The sequence below is a fragment of the Ovis canadensis genome, chromosome 3, assembly GCF_042477335.2.
Source record: "Ovis canadensis isolate MfBH-ARS-UI-01 breed Bighorn chromosome 3, ARS-UI_OviCan_v2, whole genome shotgun sequence".
NCBI lineage: Eukaryota > Metazoa > Chordata > Mammalia > Artiodactyla > Bovidae > Ovis > Ovis canadensis.
Genome location: NC_091247.1, coordinates 105,723,308 through 105,750,598, shown reverse-complemented (window position 1 = coordinate 105,750,598; position 27,291 = coordinate 105,723,308). Strand labels below are relative to the sequence as shown.

Below are 27,291 nucleotides of genomic sequence, written 5' to 3'. Positions count from 1 at the left end.
ATGGAACAGAGTGCATCCAGCCTCCCAGGTCCCTGTCATAGGCTGAGCCCCCTCGAGGAGTGTCCCTGTGGGGCACTGTGGGCCTCTCAGCCCATGCCTCTGGGGCGCAGAGTTCTGCCCCTCCGGCCAGTTTCCTTGCGGCTGGCACTGGCTGTGAGACACTGCTGGGCTCCTTCTAGTGGCCTCTGAACAAGCCGCAGAGCCCCCAGCGCCTCCTGTCTGCAGGCGCTCCTGCCACTGAATTTGCCCTGCGTTGGAAGGAGGGGAAGGAGGGCCTGAGCGGGTGGCATGATAACAGGCGAGCCTCAGGGCTCCATGCCACCTGCTTGCAGCCCCAGTCTGCCTCTTGTGGAACCATTGAGCCCCGTTGTGTCGCAGGCGCAAAGGGTGGGGCATAGTGGGGCTTCATCCACTAAAGATTCCAGATCTTTCAGGGGGCTTTTCCTCCTGATTTCTCTCCAGCCTGCTCCCTTCCGCAGGGCACAGCATCCAACACACTGGACATGCCTGAGTTTGCTCAGTCCCTAGCAGGACACTGGGAGCATGTCTGTTTTTTCACAGGAGCTGGGGGTGGTATGTTCTGGGCTCTAAGAGCAGCGTGAGGCTTGGAGGCCCCTGGCAGAGCCATGGAACGGTGGTCATTGGCAAGACTGGCATTTCTCTCATCTGACTGGAGGAGACCCTCTGGCAGGGCTTGGACTCAGCTGAGCAGAAAGATGAGCAGTTGACTTGGGATGTGACTTTACATTCCTGGCAAAGTAACACCACATTTGTCTTAAAGAGGAGGAAAGAACAAAATCAAACCGTTCGTTAACATTTCAAAGAGGTTAAAAGAGCCACTTGGGTTCCCACTTGGGTTCCTCTCCTGGTCAGTTCTATGATGAGGGGATGCCAAGGGCTTCTCTTGCTGGCGGAGAATTATGGGGCGTCTCTCTGCTACCAGGGTCCCAGCCTCTTATCCATTTAGGAGATGGTTCTGGGAATTCACACTTGTCTTTGGAAAGCTTGATCTTCTCCAAGTTTCTCATATCCCTTCTGTATTTCTTTCCCATGCAGATTCTCTTGCTGGCTGTTTTTGCTGTTTTCAGAAGTTAGTATTCACAAGCTTTGATTTCTAGGACCAGTTCTGGACTTTACAGGAGCGAGAATCAACAGGCTCAAAACTCGGCTTCGTTACTCATTTGACTCAAACGTGTTCAGGGCAACGTCCCGAGCCACTGCCAGAAACGAACGTCCCCAAAGTGGGGCTCTTGCCTGGAATCTCACCACTCAACCAGGAGACCTGAGCACACTTAGCCAAGTGAGAAAGATGCCCATCTCTTCCCTCTGGAATAGAGACCCCAAGATGGGCCTGGGCACTGTCCCGCTCTGCCTCCGTCTTCTCCAGCCTGCTTCCAGATTCCTTTCCGTTATTCACGTTGCTACCCCCTCATCCACCAGGATTTTCAGAATCCACACACATTCATCCATCACTCCCGTTTCCAAATATTATCTTTATCAATACAGTGGTATTTCCCTAAAATGAATGACAGCTCCATGACCTTTCCTTTCAGCCACAAATGAAAGGGGGCTTAAAAGTGTGTGTGCACGTGTGCTTGAGTGCAGGCCTGCTCCATGCGCATAGTTCTAATGGAGACCAGGGTAAATTACAGAGAATGGTCACATAATGATTACAAAAACGTACACGAGGCATAACCCATTAGTGAGCTACATTTTGTTCGAAGCTGAGCTACGCCTTTGTGCCGGAACGCAGTCATCTGTAGCAATGACTAATAATATAGTTGAGGATCTGTTCACATTTTCCCCGTTTTGTGCCTATTTTCATAAGTTAATAACTCAAGCATGAAATTGTTTCAGGCTGAAAACTTGGTGGTGAGAGCACGGCAAACTGTGTGGGAAACAGCTTTGTGTTGTTGTTGTTACTTAATTTAGCTTGGCTGTTTTTTAAGTTACGGGAGTAGAAATGTCCATACGGGTTTTCTTGAGCTGTGTGTGTTTGTGAAGCCCAAGAAAGTCTGGGATTGTGTTAGACAAGGCACATTTTTAATAGCTACAGAGAGAAGCTGTCCTTCGTGCATGTGTGTGCTTTAGCTTAGTACAAGTCGATTTTGTTGAGGTGGGTAGGTTTGGATGATATTCAATCAGAACGCCATGAATGACATCATCCTGGATTCACCTGCCTTCAACGAGAAAATGTCTATCCTAGATCAAAGAGCCTGGTGAGCACACAGCTGCCTTAAACAGATGAGGACAGGAACAGGGATGGAACCTACCGCTGGGTCAGGAGCAGTGGAAGGAGCAGAAACAAGATGCATGGTCGCTCATAATTGTTCATCCCTCCTGGCGCTGGATTTGCTGGGCATTGTCCTGTGTCTCCCTAGAGGTCCAGATGGTAAAGAATCTGCCTGCAATGCAGGAGACCTGCGTTCAGTCCCTGGGTCAGAAAGATTCCCCTGGAGAAAGGCATGGTTATCCACTGCAGCACTGCTGCTTGGGACAGTGACCTCTGTCATGACCCATTGACAGAGGAGTCTGGCGGAATACAATCCACGGGGTGACAAAGAGTCAGACACGATGGAACAGCTAACACTCACTGCATCCTGAACCAGAGAAAGTCCACCTGCAGGAGACCGGAGTTTCTATAAGTCTTTACAATCTTTTTCTTTCCTTTTCTTTTACTGGGGCAGAAGACTGAAAAATGCAGAGAATAATAAAACAAAGGCCTAAGTACCCACATTCCAGAATTTGCAAAGGTTAGTATTTTGTAAGGATGACTCTAACATTGCTCATAAAGTGTTCCCCTTATTTCACAGATGGGCAAAGTGAGGCGAAGCACGAGGGGATAGGATGTGACTGAGCCATGCAGCCTCCAGCATCTTGCTCCTGGACGGACTGGATCCTACAGGAGACTCTGGAGCTGGTAAGACAAGCATTCTCGTCTGACTTTAAGGATGAAGAGCTTGGAGCCCCCAGTGCGTGTGGGTGCTGTCCTCCATGTTCTGAGCCCTGTGCTGGACTCGGAGGACAAAACAGAACGCAAAGCCCACAGCAAGTGGGACCCCCATGATGAGGGCGCAGAGAGTGCCTGCCTGGAGGGGAAAGGTTCCCTGCAGCCAGGGCCAGCTTCCCCAGGCTTCTGATCCAGGCGCAACCCAGCAAATGCTTCCGGAGATGCCCCATAGAAAAACTGTGTACTTCCTAAGGCATGTCTGAGCCAATGGCTCAAATTATGGATCATTACCGAAGAAAAACACAATATCCTGCCATCCAGTGAGATGATGTGATGCTTTTTATTTTTACTAGTAGATTGCTCCATTTATAAATCTTTGATAAAATCCTACCCCCACCAAAGAGCATCTGAATCCATCAATTAAAAAAAAAGTGAAACTGATGAGGAATGAGAGCTGGCTTTCTGTGAGTTCCTAGCTTCTCAGGCTACAGTTCCGGAGTGGCATCAGTGGAGCCCGTGCTAGGTTGCATCATATTGTGCTAAGCCACCTGCATTCTGAGGGCGACAGGAGCCGGCTTGGGGTCCACCAGCTGGAATCTCAGAAAGCCTGCTCTCTAAAAATACCCGGCTCTGCAGATTCACCTGGGGCCCAGGGGGCTTCTTGATTGATAGCTCCCTTAGGCACCAACCCAAGTTCAAAATGGAAAAAAACACTGCCTTTTCACCTTGATTGATTTTAGCTCCGGAGAGTTTTCACTGGTCCTTTCAAAGGGATAGAAACTCCCCGGAATTATTTTAGGAAAAGTAAAAGACAGCAAAATGAAGCTAGAAGCCAAGCTTCATCAGAGGCTCGGGCTCCAGCGTGCAGGACAAGACGCCCAGCCTCCCTCCCCACAATCAAGGTCACGGTTAGGCGGCACTGGCATCTCCGCGGAGTCTGGCACACTTGGACAGGATGAGAGGCTGGTGGCGGGGCTGCAGCCAGCCCCTCTCCACCCCAGCCTGGAGGCTAGCTCTTCCGCGCATCCACGGAGCAAGAGGAGGGCAAGTAACTTTCCAGTCCCATCGTGTAAGGGAGAAAGCCATGTCCAATTGGTCTGAAATGAAGCACACAGCCCTAGTGCTCAGGGTCTCAGCGTCCTGGTGTGTGCAAATGAGTTGTCCCTGCAGCGATATACAAAGCACTGTTTGGGAAGAAAAGTACCTCCTCCTAGTCTTGTTGCTTCAAAGACAAAAACCACAGGTTCCTGACAAGGGGCATGGGCTTTATCAGCTACAGCAGGCCCTTCCTGGCCTCAGCCTGATCGCTTCCTCTCACCATAGGCAGAGACACAGACGGAAGGCACAGCTCAGGCCCTGACATAGTCGCAGAGTTGTGTTCAATCCTCAAAAAAGCATTCAGAAGACTTTGCTGAGTCATGATGTAGTCTGCCTTCCTCCCTTCAGTTGAGCTGGGCACTGAGCCGCCTTCAAAGTCACCTCAGTCCAATGACAAGCAAAACTAAAGAAGGCAGGGCAGTTGAAGACACCATACTAACTTCATAGACTTCCCTGGTGGCTCAGCGGTGAAGAACAGCCTGCCAACCCAGAAGACGAAGGTCAGTCCCTGGGTGGGAAGGAGTCCCCGGAAAAGGAATGGCAACCCATGCAAGTATGCTTGCCCGGAAAATTCCATGGATAGAGGAGCCTGGTGGGCTACAGCCCATGGGGTCACAGAGTCGAACACCACTGAGCAACTAGACAACAGCAACATGCTAACTTCATAGTCTGGTGCCTCCAAGAAAACACAGATCTTTGGAAAGACTGTTTCTAGATCCACTCCAGATTGCTTTAAGGTGGGAAGTTTTCTGCTGCTGGAGGTGGCCTTGTGTGACCCTGGGAAACTGGCTCTATCATGGCCCTGAGAAGAGGCAGGGAAGAAATTAAGACAGTTACTTGAATGGATTCCTTGAACACGCTTTGAAAAGATTTGGTTAACAATTGCCTCATCGTTTGTAAAACTCATCAGCCAAGGGTGAGAATTCCGGTTGCTCCATGTCCTCATTAATGTTTACTATGGTCAGGTTTTTTGCTCTCATCATCCTAATGCATGAATAGTGAGATTTCTTTGTGATTTTAGACTCCCTGAAGTAGATAACAGTAGCCCACTCCAGTCTTCTTGCCTGGAAAATTCCACAGACAGAGGCGCCTGATGGGCTGCAGTCAGTGGGGTTGCAAAGAGCTGGACACGACCAAGTGACTGAGCACATACACACATAGAATTTAAAGACTTTCATTCAATTAAAAAAAAAAAAAACTCATTTAAAATACTGAATTTTCTAACCTATGAGCACTGCTGCTGCTGCTAAGTCGCGTCAGTTGTATCCAACTCTGTGCCACCTCATAGACGGCAGCCCACCAGGCTCCCCCGTCCCTGGGATTCTCCAGGCAAGAACTCTGGAGTGGGTTGCCATTTCCTTCTCCAATGAATGAAAGTGAAAGTGAAGTCGCTCAGTTGTGTCCGACCATTAGCGACCCCATGGACTGTAGCCTACCAGGCTCCTCCGTCCATGGCAAGAGTACTGGAGTGGGTTGCCACTGCTTTCTCCAACCTATGAGCACAGTATCTATTTATTTAGGTTCTTTTTAATTTCTCTCGGCAGTGTTTTATAATTTTCAATGTATAGCTATTGTCCATCTTTTGTCAGATTTGCCCAAAGTATTTTATGCTTTTTGATACTATTGTAACAGCTATTTTTAAAATCTCAATTTTCAGTTGTTCACTGAAAGTATACATTTTTTATTGATTAATCTCTTACCCCATATCTTCACTAAAGTCACCTTTTACATTCTAGTAACTTTTTGTTTCTATAGGATTTTTTACATAGATTCTCAGTTCAGTTTAGTTCAGTTCAGTCGCTCAGTCATGTCCGACTCTTTGCGACCCCATGAACCGCAGCATGCCAGGCCTCCCTGTCCATCACCATCTCCAGGAGTCCACCCAAACCCATGTCCATTGAGCTGGTGATGCCATCCAACCATCTCATCCTCTGTTGTTTCCTTCTCTTCCTGCCCTCAATCTTTCCCAGCATCAGGATCTTTTCAAATGAGTCAGCTCTTCGCATCAGGTGGCCAAAGTATTGGAGTTTCAGTATGTCATCTGCAAATGAGGATGGCTTTACTTCTCTAGTTCCAATCTAGAACTTTTTTATTTTTATTTCTTGCCATATTGCACTGGATCAAATCTTTAGTACAATGTGAAATAGAATCTGTGAAAGTTTCTCATCTTAGGAGGAAAATATTCCATCTTTCACCATTAATAATGATGTGATTAGCTATTAGTTTTTAGTAGATGCCCCTTATCAGATAGAGAAAGTTCCCATCTATTCTTAATCTGCTGAGAGTTTTTATCAGGAATATTAACTGGATTATATCAAGTGACTTCTTGCATATATTGAGACCATAAATTTCTAGTGTCATCATTTAGCAACTTTGAGTCAAGTCTAGAAGATTAACCTCTTAATATATCTCTTTTCCCTTCCTGTTTATAACTGCCTTAAATATTTCTTCTACATATATTGTGATTCACATTAGCAGTGCTACATTTTTTGCCTCAACTGTCAACATAATTTAGAAAAATGAAGAAAGAAAGTCCATTGTATTTACCAGTATTACCAGTATTTTTGCTTATTGTGTTATTTCTTCCTTATTGGTGTTCCAGAAGTCTTTCTTCTATTGTTTCTTTTTTTGTCCAGGAAACTTCTTTTAGCTACTCTTACATGGTATATCTGCTAGTGACAAGTATTCTTCATTTTTTGGAAATGTCTTAATTTCCCTTTCATTTCCTTCCAGTGAAGGATCCTTCACTGGAAAAGACCTTTCAACTGGATACAGGAGTTTATGCTAACAGTTCTTTTCTACATACATTGGAGCAGTTCTTTTCTTTCAGCACTGGAAAGCACTCTGGCCTCACTGGTTTCTAATGAAAATGTGCTGTCATCCAAATCTTTTCTGCTGTAGGTAATGTCACCTTTCTGTTTTATATGTATGTATATGTTATATATGTATATATGCTTTATATATATCAGAGAAGGCAATGGCACCCCACTCCAGCACTCTTGCCTGGAGAATCCCATGGACAGAGGAGCCTGGTGGGCCACAGTCCATGGGGTCGCTAAGAGTCGGACATGACTGAGCGACTTCACTTTCACTTTCACTTTATATATATGTGCTTTATATGTGTGTGTGTGTGTGTGTGTGTGTGTGTGTGTGTGTTGTGCTTAGTCACTCAGTCGTGTCTAACTCTTTACGATGCCACGGACTGTAGCCCGCCAGGCTCCTCTGTCCCTAGGAATTCTCCAGGCAAGGATACTGGAGTGGGTTACCATTCCCTTCTCCAGGGGATCTTCCTGACCCAGGGGATCTTCCTGACCCTGGGTCTTCTGCATTACAGGCAGATTCTTTACCGTCTGTGAGCATTTATCAGTTGCTTTCTTCATTCAGTTTGAGATGACCCTGGTTCTTGGTATGATGAGCAATTTTCTACTGCAAACTTGACATTTGGGGTGTTCCGTTTAGAGAGTCTGTATCTTATTTCCATCTGTTTTCACTGGCTCCCTCTGACGCTGCAGGCGAAGGTGCAGGAGGGTGGGGGTGGCAGTGAGCTGCCGCATTACTGCCGGTGGGGGTGGAGGTCCAGGCCTCTCACTTGGCCTCTGTTGACACCAGAGGAAGGGGTCTCCTTACCGTTGCGTGGGAGTGAAGCTCAGCCCCCTGCCTCGTGCTCGGCCTCCACTGATAGCACCCCCATGGGGAGGTGTCAGAGTGCTTCATTGCTATTCTCCACATGGCCTTGCTGCCCCTGAGAGGTAAAGGGGTCCTGACTCACCAGTGGGCCTCCCAGATACCACCCTCACTGGGCAGGAAGGAGCTCCTTGTTGCTGTGTGTGGGGATGAAAGTCTAGGCTCGAGATGAGGTCTCCACTGACCCTGGGGAGGAGCTTGCTTCCACTGGGTAGGGATGAAAGTTCTGGCTCCCTGCTCAGCCTTCTCAGATACCACCCTGGGATGGGCGGCAGGTAGGGTGGTTTGGGGCACCTGGTTTCAGCCTGGTCTGAGACTGGATGGACAACTGCGCTCCCCATGGCCTTTGCTGACTGAACTTGGTTCTCCTGCATTGCAGGCAGATTCTTTACAGTCTGAGCCACCAGAGAAGCCTGATGATGTAGTTTCTTTGATGCTTGGCAAAACTGGAACAGTTATTGCCTAAAACTTTTATTTCTTAGTGGGCTGCCCTTTTCCAGGCTCTTTGGCTAGAGAGAGCAGTATCTTGTGGGGACTTCTCCTGTGTCTGCTCTCTTTCAGAATTTGAGTTCCCAGCTTCTTCAGTGAGATGTCTAGGATACACAAGACAAAAGGAAACCAGAGATCTCACCTCTGTTCCACTGGTCCCAAGGTTCCTATTAGACTGTCTTTTCTCTACTTTCTAGAATCCTCTTACTATTTGTTTTGTATATGATATTCAGGGTATTTAGTCGTTGAGAGCAGGAGAAACGGATAAATATGTCTGTTCCAACTTCCTGGAAGAGAAAGTTCTCATCTCACTTTTGGGATGCATTTACAAGTAAGTTGCAATGATTCACTCTTAAATACCTCAGCCTATGTATTATTAACTACAGTTCAGTATTCCTAAGAGACACGGGTTCGATCCCTGGGTTGGAAAGATCCACTGGAAGAGGGCGTGGCAACCCACTCCAGTGTTCTTGCCTGGAGAATCCCATGGACAGAGGAGCCTGGTGGGCTACAGTCTATAGGGTCACAAAGAGTCAGGCACAACTGAAGTGACTTAGCATGCATGCATGCACATTTGCTTACATCTTTCTAAGTTAAGCATTGTACATACATGAAAAAGTACAAATCTTAAGTGGACCATTTGATGACCATAGCCCACCCTCCATTAAGATACAGAGTGGATCCATTACCTGAGAAATTCCCTCGTGCTCCTTCTCAGTCAATCCTTGCTGTCAGTCACCCCCCAGAGGCAAACATTGCTGTGCTTCTTTTAACATCCTAGATTAGTGTTATTTGTTCTAGAATGTCACATGGATAGAACCATGCATCAGACACTCTTATGTGTCTGGCTTTCTTCTTTTAACATGATATTTTGAGATTTATCCATGTTTCGTCCTTCATTCTGTTTTACTGCTGAGCTGTACTCCATCGCAAGAATATACCACAGCTTGCTGATCCATCCTCCTGTTGATGGACACCTGAGTTGTTTCTAGGTTTTGGCTCTTATAATCAAGCAAAGGATAATGCTTTTAACTTGAAGCATATTTTTAAATTTTTTTTAATTTAAATTTTTAATTTATTTAATTTTGGCTTCTCTAGTTGTGGCAAGTGGGGGCTACTCTCTAGTTGCCCCCTGGCATGTGGAATCTTCCCAGACCAGGGATCGAACACTGCATTACAGGTGGATTCCTAACCACTGGACCACCGAGGGAGTCCTGGAGCATATGTTTTAATGGTCTGAATCAACCTTCATCTGAACGCAGGGTCATATTTGAAAATGTCACCTACAGCTCTGACATACCAAATTTTATATTTTTCTGAAATTGTATAAAGAATCATTCCTTCATTCGTTTGTTGAACCACTATTTAGTGAGCCTGTTCTCGTGCCAGAAATGACAGTAGGCCCTGGGATTAGTGCAGAGGAGGACAGACTCAGGCCTCTGCCTGGTGAGCTGGTATTCTAGTGAGGGCAGAGGGGAGGCACAGTAAGCCAAACAAGAAATAGAGATATAACATCCATTAGCAATGCGTGCTCTGAAGGAAAAAGAAAGCCAGGTCCACGGGTGGAGGAGGCAGACGGGTGGCCCAGGGGTAGGTGGGTCTTATTTTTAGCTCTGGGGGTCAAGGGAGGATCTTAGAGGGGGGCAGGGAGGGTAGTTGGAGAAGGTGAGGTTTGAAGACACAGGACTTTTTTGAAAATTTATTTTATTTAAATTATTCCTTAAATCTTTAGCCATACTGCGTGGCATGCAGGATCTTAGTTCCCCTACCAGGGATGGAACCTATCCCCCCCCTGCAGTGGAAGTACAGAGCGTTAACCTCTGGACCGCCAGGAAAGTCCAAGACTTTTTTTAAAAGTCTATGTCTTTTAAGCATGTCATGCCTTGGAATTCATGCGCTTCAGAAAAGATTTCCCTGTCACCATTAAAGGGTGAGGAGATCCAAGGCCCTGAGGGGGCAGTGGGCCAATTATGTCTCAGGGACTCTGAATCAGCCAGATTATAGGTGCTTGCCCACTGCCTGGGTGTTGATGAGCTGAGCTTCTTCTTAGCTTCCTGAAGGGGAGCTTTCAGTCTCCCCAGCCTCTCTGCCCACCCCCTCCCCACTCCTGCAGGTGCTTCCCCAGGAAGTGCTAGCGTGGAGTGAGAAAGACACCGGCAGGCTGAGGTCTGGGGCTCTCTGGTTTGTGTGTCCTTGAGCAAACCCTCTCCTCTTGCTGGGAGGTTCAAGTCACGTCGGTGGTGGGACACCCCCCTCCCATGTCCTCCTCCCCTTATCACCTTTGTCGCAACATACCCTTGCCGCAGCGCTGCAGCTCCTGTGCACACGAGTCGGGAGCACTTTCTGTTTTATTTCATTTAACTCGCACACCCACCCCGTGGGTAGTTGCTCCATTGTTACCCATGGGAAACGGGAGTGGGGCATTTGCTGAAGCCAAAGCAGAATGCTAAGCTGAGTGTGTCTGATCTGAACCAGAATGCTTTGAGCTACTGCGTTTTATTGTTAACTCAGTTCTGAACAGAGGGAACCTGTGCCCTTTGGGGATATGAGTTTGCAGAGGTCAGAGGGAAGGATCTGGAAAAAAGCTAAAGGATGTTTCCAGGGGAGGGTTGGGGCGGGGTGGACCTGCGTGGGTCTGAGAGAAGAAGCCTTGTGTGGATGTCCATGGGGAAAGTGGGGAAGAATGGGGAGTTCGATAGGAAGGAGCTGGAATTCAGAGTTGGAAAAGCCTGAATTCCAGCCCGACTCCACACTAATGCCACGGATGGTGGGATTTGGGGCAAACCCTGTAAGTCCTCCAACTTCCCCTTCCACATCTGTAAAATGGATAATGGTATTTCTCTCTCTCGAACGTTGCTGGATGGGTCCGATGGGGTGACGCGTGTAAACTGCTCAGAAGGTGCCAGGCTTACAGTAAATGCCCAATAAATGCTGGCTGGCTTGTTGTCTAAAAAGTGGCAGCACTACAGACGCGGAAATGTTAGATGCCGGGAAGCAGTGCCGTGAAAGCAGGGCTTGCATCTTACCTGGGAGCGGGGAAAGCTAGCAGCACCCAGACGCTCGCAAGAGGATGCCTGCAGGAGCCTGGGCTTCCTGCGTCGGGGGAATGAGTGTGCTCTGGGTTGTTTTCCAGCTTGAAGTTGTTGCTTAGTGCTCAATCATGTCCAATTAATTCTTTGCAACCCCGCGGACTGTAACCACCAGGCTCCTCTGTCCATGGGATTCTCCAGGCAAGAATACTGGAGTGGGGGTTGCTATTTCCTCCTCCAGGGGATCTTGACGAGCCAGGGATCAAACCTGTGTCTCCTTCCTTGGCAGGCGGATTCTTTCCCCTGAGCCACCAGGGAAGTCCTGTCCAACTTGGAGACGTCCTGTCCTTTCAAGTCTTTCTACCGTAGCGGCGGCAGCTCCAGCAAGGGAGGGTGCAACAGCTTCTGTTGGCTCCCAGACACCAGCTGGGGTCTCTGGGAACGTGTTTATCCAGCCCAGAGGGAAGTGGAGGAGTAAGAAGGGAGCACCAGGCTTTCCGAGCCCTGGCCTGTGAGCTCTGCGCTGGCGCACGGACACCCGGCCAAAGCAGCGTCACAGCCGGCTAGGACGCGCTGCGCGCTCACTGCACCAAGATGTGTTTTGCAAACTTATTATAAACATATTACATTTCTTATCCTAATGTGGCTGTTGGCAAGCTGCCCCTGAGTTTTAGCCTCTGGGAGAAAAACAATTGCTTGAGCCGAGTGTTGGGTACTTTTACTTTCCATACGCCACTCAGGGCTCCTTGGAGTCCCTACTCCAACACACACGCACACACACGCTGCCCTTCATATAGACATGCAATCATGGGCCACTGGCCCCCATCTGCTGCTGAGGTGTTCTGCCACCACATGTGTATCTGGGGATCTAGGACCTGCTAATATTTTGGGGGTTTTTTTGAGGAAAAGTCCTGAAAACTGTACATGTTCATATTGAACAAACTCACTGACTTCTGCTTCCAAGCTCTTCTGCTGCCTCAGTTAAATGCCTGAATGGTCCACTTTGCTGATTAGTGCCTTTTACAAGGAGAAGGTGGGGCCAGGGAACGGAGATCATTTGTCCAAAGTCCCCAGCCATTCGCCTCAAGGGTTCTCCAGCAGGTCCCCCCATAAACCATGACACTATTGTGAGGAGACCCTTTCAGCCACCACGACTGTCTCCTTGAGGCCGCAGTCCAGAGCCCAGAGCCGATCACAATTAACTGCTAGGGATCTGAGACCTAGCCAGCCAGGCATGCTGCAGGGAGCCCTGGGCAGTGGGGCCCCTTGCTCCTTCTCATCAGCCCGCACGCAAGTGATTTTAAGAGAGAAATGGAGTGTGGGTTTGCACCAAGCTCCCTGCCGCCCTCTCCACGCCCCTGGGGCCCCCCTCCCCTCCCTCCAGGTCTGCAGCCCTTCCTCTTCCCCTCCCTACCCTCTCTCCCTCCTCTCTCCGTCTCCCTCTCCTTCCTTTCTTCCTCCCTTACCTTGTCCTTAACCAGCAATGCCAGCAGCTGCGCTTCCTGCTCAGCATGGCCCTACATTCCTCCTGAGCCAGAAAAGTGGGCACAGAACGGGTGCCCAGGCTGGGCCTCCGAGAGGCCCCACTTCAAAGCCTCAGGAAAGAAGTCTGTTTCCCTGTCTACTGACATGTCGGCTGATGTCTCGCCAGGCAGTGCCTCTGCCTGAGGAAACAGCCCTGCTGGCCACACCGGGCACCTGGGTGTTTCGGTCTTGCACGGCAGGTGGCCAGTCTCTCTGGGCCTTTCCTCGTGTAAAACGGCTGATGAACCAGAAGCTGATTCTAGTCCTTCAGACCATGGGCAGACATGTACGACTGCCTGGCGCCCGCGTGGACACGGTGCACACATGTGCACACTCAGCCCGTGTGCAAGGATTCACACACACGCACATGCTCGCAGATGCACACGCACCCACACATACACTAGGCTCATCCACAGAGGGGTGGCTTCACGCCTCTTACTCAGCACTTCCTTAGCTCATCTAAAAACAGAAAGACAAATATACGTGAGACCGCTTATATGTGGAATCTAAACAAAAAAAGACACAAATGAACTTAAGAAACAGAAGTAGACCCACAGACATATAGAAAACAAGCTTACGGTTACCAAAGCAGAAGGGCAGGGGGTGGGATACAATGGGAGACTGTATTAACAGATACACGGTACCTACCACACATAAAATAGATAACCAGCAAGGACCTACTGCAGAGCGCAGGGAACAACACTGAATATTTTGTAATAACCTATACGTGAAAAAAACCTGAAGAAGGGTGTGTGTGTGTGTGTGTGTGTGTGTGTGTGTGTGTGTAACTGAATCACTGGGCTGTACACCTGAAGCTAACACAGCATTGTAAATCTAAGAAGAGCCATATAATCTATAAAAACTATAATATAGCATATAATCTAATTATAATATAATCTAAATATATAATACATATTTAATATATGATATATAATCTAAATATGTGATCTGATTGTATATAATCTACATATGATATGTAATATAATATAAATATATAATCTATATAATCTAATTATATAATATATAATCTAAAAGGCCATATAATCTATAAAAACTATAATCTAAAAAAAGATATAATCAAAAAATCTTTTCCTGCTGAAAATAGATGAATGAATGAATAGCAAACAACAGTCTCTCAGGCTATTTGTATGTTTTAAGAACTAACCAGTCTCTCCCAGATTCTCTGCTGGAGCCACCTGAAAGCCGGCCTTGAGTGGGGCCTGAGGGAAGCCCTAAACAGAGGCCAGTGCTTCCAGAGGGGTCCAGACAGCCTCCAGCATCTGTGCGCATCCGTGGGCAGTCTGCCAGGCCTGGAGGACACCCGTCCTTTGCGGCATGGCCGCTCCCGCCAGCCCCTCGGTGGGTGGACTCTGGGTCCCCGTCCCAGGAGTCAGGGAGCCGACTGCCAAGCCCGGCCTGCTGAGGACTCGGCAGCAAGCCGCCACCCACAGCTGCAGGGATTCGGAAGACAGAAGCTGAGCCAGAGAGACGAGTGTGGTGACACGGAGACAAAGTCCAGAGCTACAGCACAGCCCTGTCCCTGAAGAAGCTGCAGGGCCCTCCGTGGGCTCACCCCGCCTCGGGGTGCAGCATCAGTGAGAGTTTGCTTCTACCTGGGGCGCAGTGAGAAGAGCAGATTGAAGGACTTCATTGGAAACCTGCCCTGGGGAGAGGTCACATATGGGAACATGGAGCTACGAATGATGCCTTTGGTCCTGAACTTGTTCCCCGTCTGTGGGCCCCCAGTACCTAAGTGTTAGTTGCTCAGTCGACTCTTTGCAACCCCATGGCCTGTAACCTGCCAGGCTCCTCTGTCCATCGGATTCTCCAGGCAGGAACACTGGAGTGGCTTGCCATGCCCTGCTCCAGGGGATCTTCCTGACCCAGGAATCAAACCCTGGGTCTCCTGCATTGCAGGCAGATTCTTTACCGTCTCAGCCACCACGGAAGCCCCAGTACCTAAGAGGCACAAGCAACTGTGACATTTTAATTATTTCAGATTTAAAATATGTTCTCCTCTGCCTGCCTCCAAAATAATTTGAAAGGCTACAGAATTCACCACTAATGTGTATGAATTAATTCATAATTAGATGAAAACTTGTGAGCAGAGTTCCAGCAGGCCCCACGCATGAGGTGATGGCCACAAGTGAGCGTGGAACACGCCTCCACATAGCACACAGCTGAGGCCCCACACTCACCTTCCACACTGCCGTCCTGACAGCTGGGACACCAGGCCAAGCAGTGGTGATCCAGCCAGGAGACGGGGGGTGGCATCCACCTAGGCACCCAGCCACTCACCTGCTGACTCTTACTGGAGAGAAAGAAGAACAGAGATATCTTGCCTTTTGTAAATTTTAAAAAGAATTTTAAATCAATAACCATTGCACGTGGTCCAAAATGTCAAAGATTCAAACCAACATGTAGAGAAGACTTCCTCTCAGCCTGACCCCCAAGCCTCCCTAGAGGCAACCATCATCTTCAGATCCCTTCATGTAGAGAAGACTCCATCTCACCCTGACCCCCAGAACCCTCCTAGAGGCAACCATCTTCATCAGATTCCTAGGGATCCTATTTTTTACATGAACTACAGCTTTATTTTGTTATATAAAGGATAGCATACTGTGGTAGTGGTTTAGGTGCTAAGGCATGTCTGACTCTTTGTGACCCCATGGACTGTAGCACACCAGGCTCCTCTGTCCATGGGTCTTCCCAGACAAGAATACTGGAGTGGGTGGCCATATCCTCCTCTAGGGAGAATCGTCAAGTCGTGAAGTCTCTCAGTCATGTCTGATTCTTCGTGACCCCCTGGTAGCACACCAGGCTCCTCCACCCATGGAATTTTCTAGGCAAGAGTACTGGAGTGGGTTGCCATTTCCTTCTCCAGGGGATCTTCCCGACCCAGGGATCGAACCTGGCTCTCCCGCATTGTGGACAGACGCTTTACCATCTGAGCCATCAGGGAACTGCTCCAGGGAGAATACTGTACTACTTTTTATGTAACTAATTGCAGAATATTAGACGTTTGGGTTGTGTCCCATCTTTGGCAAATGCAGACGATGTTACCTAAATGTCCTTATAGGTGCACATGGCTTATACGTGTTTAAGAATTTCTGTAGATGAATTCTCAGATGCCAAGTTCCCAGGTAAAGGGGATAAATGCACTTACAGTTTTGATATATGTTGCAAAATTACTGTCCACCAAAGCTGTACTATTCTGCAAATTACTAGAATGAATAAAAGTGCCTGTTTTCAAACATCTGTTTTAATATAGCATGGGATTAAAGTTAGACCATCTGAAAGGTGAAAATGATACCTTGGTGTAAATGTGAATTGCATTTCTCTTTCCATGAATGGTATTCCCATTCCTGTGTCTTGTCAGTTCACCTCCTTTGCCCCTTTTTTCTCTATTTTGACCCCATATTATAGCCCACCAGGCTTCTCTGTCCATGGAATTTTCCAGGCAAGAATACCAGAGTGGGTTGCCAGGGGAAGATCCAGGGGATCTTCCCAAGCCAGGGACTGAACTCCCATCTCTTATATCTTCCACATTGCCTGGCAGATTTTCTACCACTGAGCCACCAGGGAAGCCCTTCTCTGTTTGACTGTTGGTCATTTATTGATTTAGAAGAGTATTTATGTATTATGGATATTTGCACTTTTTCAATAATGTTTATCAGTTTGACATTTGCATTTTGAGTATGTCTGTGGTAGGTTTGGCCATGCAGAGAAAACTTGATTTTTATGTAGTTATTTTCATCAAATTTTCTCTTTTTGGTTTTGTAATTGGTGTTTATGTTCATAGAAGTATTCTTCCTTCTGAAGTGAAAAATTATTTTCTTTCAGTACTTTATGGTTTCATATTTTTACATGTAACTATTGGAGAAGGAAATGGCAACCCACTCCAGTGTTCTTGCCTGGAGAATCCCAGGGACGGGGGAGCCTGGTGGGCTGCCGTCTCTGGGGTCACACAGAGTCGGACACGACTGAAGCGACTTAGCAGCAGCAGCAGCATTTGATCTAGATGGGCTTCCCAGGTAGCCCAGTGGTAAGGAATCCACCTGCCGAGGAAGGAGATGCAGGTTTGATCCTTGGGTTGAGAAGATCTCCTGGAAAAGGCAAAGGCAATCCACACCAGTATTCTTGTTTGGGAAATCCCATGAACAGAGAAGCCTGGCAGGTTAAAGTTCATGAGGTTCCCAAAAAAGTCAGACCTACTTAGCGACTAAACAACAGAATTTGATCTCTGTAACTTTTAGTTGGGTATGTAATTATTGTATGGATTCACCTTGTACTGAACGCTAGACCATGTGCCCAACACACAGCGAGGTCAAGCCAAAATGTCAGTTTCGAGCACAGAAGGCTTCATAGCAGGGCCAGGCAAAGAAAACGGCTGGCTCATGTCCAAAAAACCCAAACTCCCTGAAGGGTTTCAGCAAAGAACTTTTAAAGGCCAGATGAGGGCAGGGCATGGTGGGTTGTTACAAACTTCTTGGTATAGGAATCCTTTGTTCTTGCAGCTGTCCTTGTAGGTCAGGTCATGATGTTCCTATAAACCTCAACAACTCAAATGTTATTCTCTATTCTGCAACTTTTTATCTCTATGTGAATGGAAAAGTGGTATACCCTTAAAGGTCAGAGCTTTAAGAAAGGGCTATCCTGTATATTTCAGGCTGTAGGCAACATTCTTAACTCAAAGCAAAGGCTACAGAGCACAAAGGTTGAAGTAAAAGACACAGATTAAATGAGTCATATGTGTTCTTCCCTCTTACCGCCTTTTCTCCAGATGGCTGCTCTGTAGTCCCAGCACGATTCCTGAATCGCCCACTTTCCCCACTGGCTTTGCTTGCCTCTGGCTCTCTCTGGACTTCCCACCCTGAGGAGCAGAGATGCTTGCTTGTAAGTGAGCAACAGGTAACACCCAGAAGCCCAGAGCAGGACACACCCTCAGAGGCCATCCCTTTTAATCTATGGCTTAAAATACAAAGAAACTGCTCCTTGCTTTAGAAGATACAACCTTTTCTGTTTGTTTACCTGCCTATCCTGTCACATTTTAAGCCTTCCTCCCTTGCGCTGCCCTCACCCTACAGGCCCACCGCCGTGGTTTGACGGTGAGCACTCATGCCGCTGGCCCTGTGTGAAAGGTTCAGGACTGGCTAGACTCTGTGACGTCAGCAGGAATGGGTCTTAGTCACTCCATCTCTCTGCTTTGTCTCACTCTTAGCCTCCCTGCCCCCAGAGGTCCCATGAATTGGCTGCCAGCAGTCCAGCCCACCGCCTGATGTGGGCTTAGCAGCCCAGGTCGCAGATGTTGAGGAATGTCGGTGACTGAACCCGCTGCCCACCCTGGACTGATCACTGGGACTGGATCTTGGAATGTATTGGTGTTGGTTCCAGGTCACATGTCCACATTTTGAATCAGGCAACCTGTCTGAATAATGTGGGACTTTGGGGAAAGTAAGTTAAAAATAGCTGACCCAGTTGAGAGCTCCCTTCCTCCTCCTGTGGCACGTGAGTGTGAAAACAGGAGCCCCTGCAACTGTCTTGTGGCCTGGAGGACAGAAGCCGGTGCTATGGTGGTGGAGCAGAAGGGCAGGAAGAAACAAGCCCTTCTATGGGTGTATCTCATTAGGGGCCCGGACATTTTTATTTATTTATTTTAAATTGAGGTATAGTTGATTTACAATGATTCAGATGTACAGCGAAGTGATCCAGCTATGCTTTCCCATTGCAGGTTACTACAAGGTGTTGAATATAGTTCCCTGTCCTAAATAGTAGGCCGTTATTGCTTACCTGGACTGCAAGGAGATCCAACCAGTCCATTCTGAAGGAGATCAGCCCTGGGTGTTCTTTGAACGGAATGATGCTAAAGCTGAAACTCCAGTACTTTGGCCACCTCATGCGAAGAGTTGACTCACTGGAAAAGACTCTGATGCTGGGAGGGATTAGGGGCAGGAGGAAAAGGGGACGACAGAGGCTAAGATGGCTGGATGGCATCACCAACTCAATGGACGTGAGTCTGAGTGAACTCCGGGAGTTGGTGATGGACAGGGAGGCCTGGCGTGCTGCAATTCATGGGGTCACAGAGTCGGACACGACTGAGCGACTGAACTGAACTGAACTGATTGCTTATCTGTTTTACATATAGCAGTGTGTATCTGTTAATCCCAAGTTCCTGATTTATCCCTCCTCCCTTCCCCTTTGGTAACCATAAATTTATTTTCTATGTCTGTAAGTTTATTTCTGTTTTGTAAGTAAGTTCATTTGTATTATTTTTTAGTTTGTGCATATGAATGACATGAAATGATATTTGTCTTTGACCTGCTTCACTTAGTACGACAATCTCTAGATCCATCTATGCTGCCGCAATGGGCAAAATGTGGCTGATTAGCATTCCATGGTATGCGTGTGCCACATCTCTGTATCCATTCGCCCACTGATGGACGTTTAGGTTGCTTCCATGTCTTGGCTACTGTAAATAGTACTGCTACATACACTGAAGGACATGTATCTTTTTGAATTAGAGTTTTCTCCAGATATATGTCCAGGAATGGGATTGCTGGGTTACATGGTAACTCTATTTTTAGTTTTCTAAGGAACCTCCAGAGGCTTTCCTGGTGGCTTAGTTGGTAAAGAATCCACCTACAATGCAAGAGACCTGTGTTTGATCTCTGGCTTGGGAGAAGGAAATGGCAACCCACTCCAGTATTCTTGCCTGGGAAAATCCCATGGACAGAGGAGCCTGGCGGGCTGCAGTCCGTGGACTTGTAAGAGTTGGACACAACTTAGCAAGTAAACCAACATACTGTTTTCCATAGTGGCCACCAATTTACATTTCCAACAACAGTGGAGGAGGGTTCCCTTTCCTCCACAACCTCGCCAACATCTACTATTTGTAACCTTTTTAACGACGGCCATTCTGACCCGTGTGAAGCGGTTTGTAACTGTAGGTTTGATTTGCGTTTCTGTAATAATTAGTGATGTTGAACATGTTGTCTTGTGTCTTTTGGCCATCGGTGTGTTTTCTCTGGAGAAACCTTGGATGGAGAGTGGATTCTGGGTGCCATAACTGCTTGCCTCCAATACTTACCATGACCGTTGTGGTCAGTGATGTATGTTCCTTGTCGATGATTAATCGACTCCCACTTGGAAACCTCTGACGCAGCCTCTACTCCTGGGGTTAGGTCTGATCTGTATCATTGGATATCATTTTAACCCAGTTTTTACAGATCTAATCTACTAAGGAAATGTCTGAATTTTACTCAACCAAGTGACTTCTGGTCTAGTTTTGTCTCTGCTACGAGATGTCACAGAGCAGCAGGGTGGAAGAAGTGAATCCAGCCTTCATTCCTATATGAAATAGACGATTCCTGAGAATGATGTTAGTCATTCCCTCTGGCATACTGTTAGTCTGTAGATAATTACACCGACCATCCTCTTTGTTCCATAATTAACACTTTTATGGGTTTCCATCTTAAAGAGAAAAAAAAAAATTTATCAAATCCAAATCCCCAGAAAAGGTGGTCCATACCTGCTCTCTTGGACCAAGATGGGACTCTTTCTCAAGGGCCCAAGTATGGTTTCAAGCCCCTTAGGACTCACAGTCCTACTCTCCCCAGGACGGCCAGTCATTGAGAGGCAAGTGACATGCTGTTCCAGAGGGCAAAATTGGGGCACAGGGCTTCCCTGGTGGCTCAGTGGGAAAGAATCTGCCTGCCAATGCAGGAGACCCTCCCTGGTCCGGGAAGATCCCACATGCCGCGGAGCAGCTCAGCCCATGCTCTAGAGCTGGGGAACCGCAGCTACGGAAGCCCGAGCACCTAGAGGCCCCGCTCTGCAACGAGAGAGGCCAGTGCAATGGGAAGCCCGAGCACCACAACTAGAGAGAAGCCCCAGCTCTCAACCACGGTAGAAAGCCTGCGCAGGAGAGAAGAAAGACAGCCCAGTGCAGCCAGAAATGGATAAATGTAACAGAAGCAAAGAAAAGCAGGGCGCACCCCCGTGTGGCATCCCTCTACTTGTGTGGGCAGATGTTACAGCCCCACATGACCTTCTGTCTTGCAGACTGCACATCGTCTCCAGCTGTTTCACGTCATTCAAGGTTTCCAGCAATCTAAACTCACCAGTTGACATTGTCAGGGCACAATGTACAACATTTTGTTTCATTTTAACTTCGTTTGGTTTCAATACCATCTTTGTCCCTATAGCTTTTGTCTTTACTTTAAAAAAAGTCACCTATAAAGCTCATTACCTAGAGATGACTATAAGAAAGAAGAAACAAAATGTTAACTATTTTTTCTGTATATAAAAAGTATATATGTATTTTACTTTACAATATTAGGATCATAATATCTCTAGCAGTTTACATTAGGAAATAGTCTTGTATAATATGCTTAATGTCTGTGCAATAGCTCACCTTACAAATATATCATGATTTATTTAGCCATACCCTGCTGCTGCTGCTGCTAAGTCGCTTCAGTCGTGTCCAACTCTGTGTGACCCCATAGATGGCAGCCCACCAGGCTCCCTTGTCCCTGGGATTCTCCAGGCAAGAACACTGGAGTGGGTTGCCATTTCCTTCTCCCATGCATGAAAGTGAAAAGTGAAAGTGAAGTCGCTCAGGCGTGTCCAACTCTTAGCGACACCATAGACGGCAGCCTACCAGCCTCCTCTGCCCATGGGATTTTCCAGGCAAGAGTACTGGAGTGGGTTGCCATACCCTGCTGGCTTGCTGCTAAATTAGAAAAAAATTCCTTGAAGTCTCACCGCTGGGTGAGAGTAATTTCAGTCAATCCTCTTGACAACCCTGTCAGATAAGAATTATGATTATTTCAGTTTATAGCTTGGAAGGTTAAGTAAATTGCTCAAAGACACTCAGCCAGTGAGTGCTGAGGGGAGAATCTAATTAGCACCCCTGCTGATACTGTTGCCTTGTCACTGGATCCTTGTATATGATGGTGCTGATTTAGTTGCTAAGTCGTTTCCCACTCTTCTGACCCCATGGACAGTAACCCTCCAGGCTCCTCTGCCCATTGATTTCCCAAGCAAGAACTGGAATGGGTTGCCCTTTCCTCCTCCAGGAGATCATCCCTACCCAGGGATCAAATCTGAGTCTCCTGCACTGCCCAGGGACTCTTCACCACTGAACCACCAGAAAAGTCTACCCTTGTATATACCGTCATTTATTTTTGCCATCTTGAAAGAGAAATGTTACCTTACTGTTTTTATTTGCATTTATTTGGTTGTTGGCAAATCTGAGCGTCTTTTAAATTCTCATAGATCGTTGGCATTAACTTTCCTTTAAAATCTTTGCTTGTATTTTTTAGTCTGTTTTTCTGTTAGTCTTATCCTTGGCACACACATGGGCTTCTCAGGGGGCTCAGTGGTAAAGAATCTGCCTGCCACTGCAAGAGATGCAGGAGATATGGGTTCGATCCCTGGAGAAGGAAGTGGCAACCCACTCCAGTATTCTTGCCTGGGAAACCCCACAGACAGAGGGGCCTGGCAGGCGATAGTCCAAGGCGATGCACAGAGCGGGACAACACTTAGCGGTGAGCCCTCGCACATGCGTGTGTGTCCGTATAAACACGCACACAACTACCCACTCTCTGATACATATGTTTCCAGTTTTTCTCTTGTCTTTTAATTTTATTATGTGATTTAAGACCCTGAAGTTGTAAAATTTTTATGTCTACCGATATGTTCCTTTATGATCATTCCCAGGAGTTTTATCTTTAGGGTGTTTTCACACCTCTCAGATGCAGATAAATATTTGTTCTTATTTTCTTAGTGGTACAGGCAGGTCACTTCACATTTCATGTCTCCATCTGTCTGGAAGGTATTGTTAATTGTCTTCTCACAAGGCGAGTCCAGCAGTATGTGAGTCAAAGTTTGTGTGGGATAACCACGCCTATGACCTGTTCCATCATGCCTGTTACCTAAAAGATGAGCTCTTAGCAGATTGCCACACCTGGGTACCTGCACTGGCCCCTGAGGGCAGCACATTATAGAGACATTATACTTCTGTGGATACAACTAAAGCTACACTGGCTTTTAGCACTCCCATCCAGGACTCACTGACAGTAACTTCACGGCAACACAGGCTGCCAGACTTTCTTTTCTGCTAAGAGAGTGAGGGTATAACTTTTAGAGAAGCATTTCCGCCGATTGCTATAAATTGGCATGTAACACTTCTCCTTAACTATATCCATCCAGTAGATAGTATTTGATCTTTGATTTCTTATCTTGTAACATAATTTCCATTAATATATCCAGGTCAGTATATTCTTCAGAACTGTGCACAACATCCCAGGTCACTTCTGCTCCTTAGCTCTTCCACATGTTGGAGTGCGGGGTTATTCCTTAGATACTGTCACACAGAGAGCTGAGGAAATAACCAGGCCCTCCCCTGCATGTTCTGTGTTGCATTTTTAATACTCACTGCTTTTATTGACATATAGTCTGACTCGATTTTTACTCGTCTTGTTAGTTGGCCTCTTATTCCATCCAGCTGAAATGAGTTTGTGTCATTGGTGATTTGGTTATTTATGATATATATTGTCTTTCTCAGCTTCTGGTTGCCCACATATTTGACATTAGTGCCTTTGATGTCTTTGTTCAAAGCTTTGAAAGCCGTGTCTGTAGACGAGGAAACCGGGGCTCGGAGTGGTGGAGTGACTGGACCAAAGTCACATGAGTATGTGACTTGGAGCCAAGGTGGGGATCCAGGTCCTGTGCCTCCCCGGTCGGGCACTGGGGTGACCAGCACTAGGTGGTGTTTAGTCACTAAATCATGCTGGTTTATTTGTGACCCCGTGGACTGTAGCCCGCCAGGCTCTTCAGTTCATGGGATTTCCCAGGCAAGGATTCTGGAGTGGGTTGCCATTCCCTTCTCCAGGGAACTTTCCCAACCCAGGGATTGAACCCACGTCTCCTTCTTGGCAGGAGCATTCCTTACCCCTCAGCCACCAAGGAAGCCTTGAAATCCTTTGCGGTTACAAGTGATAGAAACCCAAAAAGAGAGTCTACTGGCTCAGGGGATTTTTCCCTCAAGCCAAGTCTGAAGGTCAGCCACTTTCAGGCACAGTTGGATCAGAACCTGTCCGTGTCCCCAGGACTCAGATCTCTCCATCTTTCTCTGCTGCTGCCTACTTTGGGAGTGAGATAGTGGCACAGTCACCTCCTATCTGCTCCCCTTACCCTGTGAGACCCTGGCGCCCAACCCAGCAGAGCCATGTAACATCAGACAGTAGAGCTTGGCTCCTTGCCCTAGGAACTGGCACCATGCCCAGAAAAGGGGGAGCTAGGCTCTGAATTTGGGAGCTGTACTTCCCAGAAAGCAGAGTTCAGGAGACTCCCTGAATGTGAGTGATTTCACGGACACTCCTGGGAAGGCACCTCCTCCACTCTGCAAATGCGGCTCTTTTCCAGCAAGACAGACCCCATCAGAGTGGAGAAAGATGACCCTGAGCCTTGTGTACAGGTCTCACGTTTTACTCCCTCCTTCACCCCATTCCTGGCCTTGACGTTCATCTCTGACACCTGCTAGACTCCTTCCTGTCCTCCCCTCTGCTTGGTCCTGATGGCTGGTAATTAATTGACTTATTCTTTGTCCTTTAACCCCATCCGTGCCTTCCAGATGGCTTTTGCACACCTGGTATCTGACCTTCGAGTCACCCTCAGCTCTGCCCAGTGGGCTTGCTGGACCCAGTCCTGTATTTGTTTGCTTCTTTGCAGTGCACTCTTGGGCTGTCCTGGTACAAGTCTGGTTACTCGATGTGCCTATAGTGTGACGCCTGTCACCTACGATGCTGGGCATCATTGTATTGTTGTTGTTCAGCTGCCAAGTCGTGTCTGACTATTCATGACCCCGTGGACTGCAGCCTGCCAGGCTTCCCTGTCCCTCACCATGTCCTGGAGTTTGCCCAAGCTCATGTCCATTGAATCAGTGATGCCAACTAACCATCTCATTCTCTGCCACCCCTTTCTCCTCTTGCCCTCAGTCTTTCCCAGCATCAGGGTCTTTTCAAATGAGTCAGTTCTCGAATTAGGTGGCCAAAGTGTTGGAGCTTCAGCTTGAGAATCAGTCCTTCCAATGAGTATTCAGGGTTGATTTCCTTTAGGATTGACTGGTTTGATCTCCTTGCAGTCCAAAGGACTCTCAGGTGTCTTCTCTAGCATCACAGGTCGTAAGGATGAATTCTTCAGTGTTTATCCTTCTTTATGGTCCAGCTCTCACATCCGTACATGATTACTGGAAAGACCATAGTCTTGACTATATGGACATTGTTTTTTAATAGCCTGGAATCCCTTCCTTTGTGCAACTCCTTGACCCTTTGTGACCTGACCTTGACCCGTGTGCCGTGTCAGTGGACCAGAGAGTCCAGGTGCTGTGTCCCTTGCAGCGGAGTAGAAAGGTGGTCACAGTCTGTCTGCAGGGCCCCCTCCTCTGCCCTGGAGCAGCCCCAAGCCCAGCTGAGTTCAGCAGCCTCGGAGTGAGCAGCAACAACCCATTCATTTCCCACGGAGACACTCGACAGCGGGAATGTTTCTGTCCTGGGCTGCACAGGCTCTGAGCTCAGAATCCAGCTTTCCTGTTGCCACTGCAAGCGTCTCTGTAGCTTCTAATAACATTTTCCCTTTTTTGCTTGAATCAGCAAGAGCAGTTTCATTTGCTTTCAAGGACCCTAGCTGATATTCTAGGGCCGTGCTTCATCTTTTCTGGTTTTGTCGATTTATCGGGGCTTTTTAAAAATGCCTCCCTCCAAAGCTTCTGTTCAAACTCTTTCTGGTCACACTGGCAAGTCTCCTGCAGCGTGTTCTCGGATTTGGTTCATACATCTTGCTTGCTGCCAGGACCCCGCTGTTCTGGGGTGGATCTGGGCTGCAGTCCAGGAGACACAATTCTCCACTCTGACACCATCTACATGCCCAGATGTTCCTTCCATATACTTCTTCTCTCCTCCTTTCACTGCCAAAGTCACGAACTTCCAGTGAAAGAAGGAAAGAAAACACCACCTGTAACACCAGTTCCTTCAATTTCCTCCCCAGAACTTCAAAGTAAATAGAAATAGATTGGATTTAGACTCATGGGCTCACAGACCATCCCACTTGAAAGAAAACTTAGAAACCACCACAGTCTTTACTCAAGTGCCATCTTCAATGGATTGGTTGTGCCTAACTGCCCATCTGGACTCTGAAAGGTGCTGTGAGGGATTGATGATGCCTGTCTGGGTGTGGTAATGAAAGTACCAGCCTACAATCTGATGATTAAATGACTCTCTCTCTTCCAGGTACCTTCTCTGCGTTTTACAAACGAGGAAACTGAGTCACGCACATAGTGTACTAAGTTGTCTAAAGCCAGGACATTATAGGAAGCCAGGGCAGATTTGAAGATAGAGTTTAGGTTGTCAGACCTTTCCTATCAATGACAGTGATTTCTCTTCTGGTTGGAGTCCAGTCTCCTGTGACTTTGTCAAAGTCGGCTTGCGGGTTTACATGCTGTGGATTCTATGCTCAGCCACTCCTGCACATTCCAGCAGGATCTTGTGGGTGCCTATGGGGCAAGTCATAGAAGACTTTCACAATCTGATGCCCTCAGGCAGTCGAGGGGGTGCCGGGCCTGAGAGCTCACCCATTAAGAGGGGACCTTTTATCAAACAGCAACTGGAAAACTTCAGAAACTGCTGTCCCAAATGAAACATACTCGAGTTCACTTCAAGTGGGCAGAAAACAAACAGCCAGGAGACCCTGGCCCAAATGCTTAAAGCTCATCACACTTGAGACGTGAAACTGGGTCCAAATCTAGACCTGGCATGACTCTAGGAGCTTGCTATGGAAAAGGGGAGACAGAAGGTCTTCAACCTTCCTGGGAACACCAGCTCCTTAATTTTACATTTAAATTCTTTTTTTCTTTTGGCTGAACTACAAGGCATATGGGATCTCAGTTCCCAGACAGATCTCACATGGCTTCGGCCAGCAACGTCTTGGAGCGGGGCGTGGGTTCCCAGCCAGAGACTGGCCTGGGTTTCAGCAGTGAAAGCACCAGATCCCAGCCACTGGACCAGTGGTCAGTGACAAGCACCGTGGTCCTTCGATTTTGCAGGAAAGAATTTCCACAAAGATGGAAAGTAGTGAAGCAAGTAAAATGTTAATTAAGAGGAAAAAGAGTACAGTAGGTATGGATAGACACACGGGCAGACTCAGAGGGACAGTCCCTGAGTTGCTAAGTCGCACCCTCACGGCAGGTTGAATTGCTTTTATGGGGCATTTCTTCTGGGTTTCCTTTGGCCAGTCATTCTAATTTGCCTGGTTCACAGTCCATATTGGTATACCTCAGAATCTCTCCATGCCTGTGTACACATCTCTTAGCCAAAGGGGGTCTTACGGAAGAGGCATAGGGGTAGAGTATCCTTTGACATGACTTCCCTTTGACCTCCAAGGAGCCTTTTCTATGCATGTGTGGTCGGGAGGTCTCCTGACTTCCAAATGAGAAATATGTGGCCTGGGCAGGGTTCAGTG

General features: G+C 47.5%; 1 long non-coding RNA gene across 4 annotated transcripts in view; it reads left to right on the top strand.

Annotated features, from left to right (window-relative positions):
* Window positions 1–19,780, top strand: part of LOC138437176 (uncharacterized) — a 74,858-nt gene extending 55,078 nt beyond the window's left edge. For 3 of the 4 annotated variants that reach the window (XR_011255802.1, XR_011255801.1, XR_011255803.1), the window contains 3 exons: window positions 2,814–2,920; window positions 17,558–17,670; window positions 18,506–19,780. This is a non-coding gene — a long non-coding RNA (uncharacterized lncRNA). The remainder of the gene's footprint in view (window positions 1–2,813; window positions 2,921–17,557; window positions 17,671–18,505) is intronic. The other variant, XR_011255804.1, reaches the window with a different exon arrangement.
* The last annotated feature ends 7,511 nt before the right edge of the window (window positions 19,781–27,291 follow it).